This window comes from Aquarana catesbeiana, linkage group LG10, assembly GCF_042186555.1.
Source record: "Aquarana catesbeiana isolate 2022-GZ linkage group LG10, ASM4218655v1, whole genome shotgun sequence".
NCBI classification, from domain to species: Eukaryota; Metazoa; Chordata; class Amphibia; order Anura; family Ranidae; genus Aquarana; species Aquarana catesbeiana.
Genome location: NC_133333.1, coordinates 251671073 through 251676036, shown reverse-complemented (window position 1 = coordinate 251676036; position 4964 = coordinate 251671073).

Below are 4964 nucleotides of genomic sequence, written 5' to 3'. Positions count from 1 at the left end.
ACACCCATAGCCCTAGTGACACAGTGGGAGGGGCCGAAAGGAAAGCCCAGGTGGGAGGAGCTAGCAATGACTGACGGTTAACCCTGAAAAAGCCATGAGCAAGGTTTTTTTTTTTTTTTTTTCTTATTGCACAGCACTGGAAAGGGTGGGGGGGAAGGGGCGAACGATCTGCACCCTGCATGGTAAAGCAACGCCCAGGGGATCGCGGGATGATCGGCGACGGATTGCAAAAGATTTTTTTTTATAGTTTTTATATAGAAGGCAGAGAGTTGTATATATGATCTCTTTTACACTGCAGAGCCCAGGGACACCCCCCCCCTCCCCCACAGACAGGATCGAGGAACGATCGGCGACAGATTTCAACATCGTAAAAAAGGTTTTAAAGTCATTGGGTTTTATATAGAACCCCTGCGTCTCGGTCACTTTGTAACAATCCCCCACAGACGCGCGGGGGATGGAGGGACGATCGTCGATTTATTGCAGAAGGTTTTATAATCGTCAGGTTTTATATAGAATCCCTGTACACTGCAGAGCCCAAGGACCCCCCCCCCCCCCCCCCCATGCGTCTCGGTCACTTTGTAACAATCACCCACAGACCGCGGGATGGACGATCGGCGACCGATTGCAAAAGGTTTTATAGTCGTCGGGTTTTATATGGAACCCCCTTTACACCGCAGAGCCCAAGGGACCCCCGCGTCTCGGTCACTATGTAACAATCAAATCACCCACAGACAGGGGATAACCCCCCCAACCCGATACAATGTATCTACACAACTCCTCCTCCAGACACAAAATAACCATTTGAAGGTTGGACTGTAGTTACAACGTTGCAATGGGGGGGGGGTCCATCTGCTTTATAAATCATAAGCTCCCTCTTTACTTTAGTGGGGGAGGGGGGCAGGGTGTCTAGCAGCGCAGGTCGTTATGATCACAGCAGGATATGCTACCCCCCCCCCCCCCCACCTTTGACTGGTCACAAAACATTGGGGGGGGTTACGATCTCTCACCCGACCATCGATGATTATACTTGTTGGCAGATCACAAAAAAAAAAAAAGAAGGCTCGCCTGGTGAAGATCAAGACCCGGGAGGGCTATGCAGGGCTGGGGGGCTAACCCCCCTAGTGCCATAGTGCCACCCTCTGCCCAAGATGGCCAAGCTTACCGAGCTAGCCCCCCCTAAAAAAAACTGATCGGCACCCAGGATCTACCCCCCCCCCCAAACACCACCAACCCAACACCACCAACCACAAACAAAGCCAAATCTATTAGCAATACTAAAGGGAGTGGGTGTAGTCTGGCTGAGCTGCATACCCCATCCGCCAGCAATTCTCCATAAGCTTGGGTAGATGATCTCTACATTTTGGGGGGGGGTTGAATTAGCAAATCTCCTGTTTTGGGGTTCACACTGGTTCAACCTCCAAGATCAGCACCTTGGACCTCAACTCGAGACAAGTCAGACCTCAAACTCCGAGGTGGTCAGCAGACCCTGGGGATCCACTCACGTGAGGGAAGAAGGGGGGGGTCCATCCAATGACCCCCCCTCCCAAATCTACGTCCCCCTCCCCCCCCCCAAAATCATGATTGTCAAGGAACGACGACCTGATTTTCCAGCAGCTGTTCAGAGCAAGACTTTGCTCTATAGCTAAAGTGGGGCAATCCGGATGGGGAGAGGGGGGGGTGTCACCCCCCATTCCAGTGGGGTACTGATCACAGAATTACATTGTATAGCTTAAAAGGTATTAGAGGGGGTACATTCCTGAGCACCCTATTCTTTTCTATCCACCCCCCCCCCCACCCCGATCACAATCAAGTTAATCATTTAATATCCACCCAATGTGGGGGGGGGGGGTGGTAATGTGCCATCTACACCCCAAAACCCAGGACTCAGGTCACGCCTCGGAGTCCTGAGCTTGGACTGGTTTCAAGATGGTGATCTGTTGTGTGCGATCGAGCTGCCAGGCACATACCTGGAGAGCACAATCCTCAGACAATAAAAATGCCTCCAAAGCTCCAGATAAAGGGGGGGGGTGGGGGTGGAGGGGGCAGAGGAAAGGATGGGGGGCACCGACACCTGCCCCAGGGGAAGAGGGGAAAGCGGGGGGGGGACACACACACCAGATCTGCCACCAAATGTACTTTTTTTGTGTGCAAGGACAAGATGGCGTAAGTTGTAATGAGAGATGGGTCAGCCAGCCAGAGAGGGCTGATGTGTTTAGGCAGCTCAGCCATGGGGGAGAAGACAGATCATGGGGGGGGGGGGGGGGGTACTCAGAGCACATGCTAGATTGGGGGGGGGGTAGGAAAGCATGCAGATCAATAAAAAAAATCAACTTACCTCTGAATCAAAAGTTGAGGTTGATGCGGTATCCATGGCTGGAAGGGAGAGGTCTTTGGGGGGCTCAGAGATCCAGGGGGGACCCCTCTTTTTAAAAGGAATCTTGATTGGGGGGTGATCCAGAAAAGGTGGCCGGTTGGGTTGATCACTCCTTGATCTCTGTGCTTCAATCTTCTTCTGAAGGCTCCTGGAGAGGAAAGTGGGGGGGGGGGGTCAGGAGGCTGTGGGACACCCCAACATGGAGGGGGGGTCTGAGAGATCCACTACAGGAGATGATCCAGTCCGTGTGGATGCCAGTGGTGCAATCACTTTTCAAAATATGGGGGTGGTTGCTGTCCTCCTGGGGGGGAGGGGGGGTCCTGAGCGGGGGAGGAGGGTTAGCACAGGAAGAGACGAGCCCTAGAGAGGGGGGGTGTTGATCCGATGAAGGTGGATGGACTTTAGGGTGATCCTTCCTTCAAGTTTTAGGGTGCAGTACAAGGAAGGAGGTCCAGGGGGGGGGGGGGGGGGGGTGGTAAGCCAAAGGAGAGCTGCTGAGTCCTCGAAGGGAGGGTGGTTAGGTGGGGTGATCCAGGACCAGCGCTGATCCGAGGAAGGTGGATGGGGCTTCTCGAGTTTTGGGGTGCAGTCCTTGTGGGAAGGAGGAGGTCCAGAGGGAGGGGGGGGACCAGGAGATCTGCTGGTTCTTTGGTGGGAGGGTGCTCAGATTGGGGGGAAGGTGATCCAGTACCAGTGATGGTCCAGTGGAGGAGGATGGGCTTTGGGGATGACCCCTCTGAGTGTTGGGGTGCAGTCCTTGAAGAAGAAGGTCCAAGAAGGTGGTGGTGGGGGGAGACAGCAATGGGCAGCCCAGGAGTGCTGCTGAATCCTGGAAGGGAGGTGATCCAACTAAGGTGGACGGGCTTCGGGGTGACCCCCTCCTCTAGCTTTTCGAAGGAAGTCCAGGGGGAGGGAAGGGGAGGAGGAATAGCAAGTAGCCCAAAAGATATCTTCTAGATCCTGGAAGGAGGTGGGGGGAGGCAAAGGTCTGGTGGTTGGGGGGAGGTGATCCAGTACCAGCGGTGATCCGATGAAGACAGATGAGCGTTTGACTCCCTTCTTCAGTCCTGGGGTGCAGTCCTCATGGAGGAAGGTCTAGAGGGGGAGGGGAGGAGACAGCAATGGGTAGTCCAGGAGATCTGCTGGATCCTGAAGGGAGGGTGAGGCGAAGGTCTCCTTGTGGGGGGGGGGGGGGGTGATTCAGGACCAGTGGTGATCCAACGAAGGTGGACAGGGTTTTGAGGTGACCTCTCCTTGAGTTTTGGGGTTAAGTCCTCTTTTGAAGGAGGTCCAGAGAGGGAATGAGGGGGGGGGGGGGGGGGTTGGGACAGCTCAAGAGTGCTGTTGGATCCTGGAAGGGAGGGGATCCAGGACCAGCAGTGATCCAAAGATGGTGGATGAGCTTGGGGGGGGGGGGTGATGTCTTCAAGTTTTGGGGTGCAGTCAAGTTTTGGGGTGCAGTCTTCTTTGATGGAGGTCCAGAGAGGGAGGAGGGGGGGCCAGCCTAGGAGATGGCTGGCTCCTAGAAGGTAGGTCGATCAGGTGGGGTAGGGAAGGTGATCCGGGACCAGCGGTGGTCCGGTGAAGGTAGGTGGACCTTAGGGTGACCCCTCCTTTGGTTTTGGGGTTCAGTCTTCTTTGAAGGAGGTCCAGGGGTGAAGCCCAGCAGGGCTGTTGGATCCTGGAGGGGGGGGGGTGATCCGGGACCAGCGGTGGTCCGGTGAAGGTGGGTGGACCTTAGGGTGACCCCTCCTTTGGTTTTGGGGTGCAGTCCTCTTTGAAGGGGTGGGGGGTGAGCCCAGGGGATCTTCTGGGGGTCAGGAGGGGGAGGTGACCCAGTACCAGAGGTGGGTGGTCTTTGGGGTGACCCCTCCTGGAGTTTTGGGGTGCAGTGGGGGGAGGGGAGGTTCTGTTGGCTCCTCTGAGGGGTGTTCCAGTCAGGTGACCCCCCACTTGGAGTTTTGAGGGTTCAGTCCCAGGGGTTGTCAGGTGAGGAACCTCTTCAATCAGACGCTTCTCTCTCTCTCTCTCTCTCTCTCTCTCTCTCAGTCCATGTCCTCCTCCAGCCACCTCGCCCGGCTCTTCTCCCCGGTTCCCCTCTCTCACTCACCCTCCTCCCCGTCTCTTGTGACGTCACTGACAATTCGCTTTTGTTAATCTCTCCTGCTCGGCGGGATTGGTCAGCCTCTGGAGGAAATCGCCCGGGGCGGCCGCGCGGAGGATGCCGGGACTTGTAGTCAGCGGGCGGGAAGATACGCCTCTTTTTTTTTTTTTTTTTTCCCCTTCAACCAACTTTATTGACATTTTTTCTTTGCCCTCAAAACTTTTTTTTTTCTTTTCCATTCACTGGAGTCAGTTGCCATATAACTCTCAGTAAAAAAATAAAAATCTATTTTTCACAAAATGTTATTTAAAAAGTGATTTGGTAAAAAAAAAAAAAAAAAAAAGACATTTTTTTTTATGTCAGGTACGGTCTATGTAGGGTTGTAGGGGCGTTTTAGGCTCTTTCGGTCGAAGGGTTTGTGGAGTTTTTAGAGCCCTCGACTTCGGTGGGTGTAAAAAGATGTCCGCTTGGCGACTTCCGACTGTA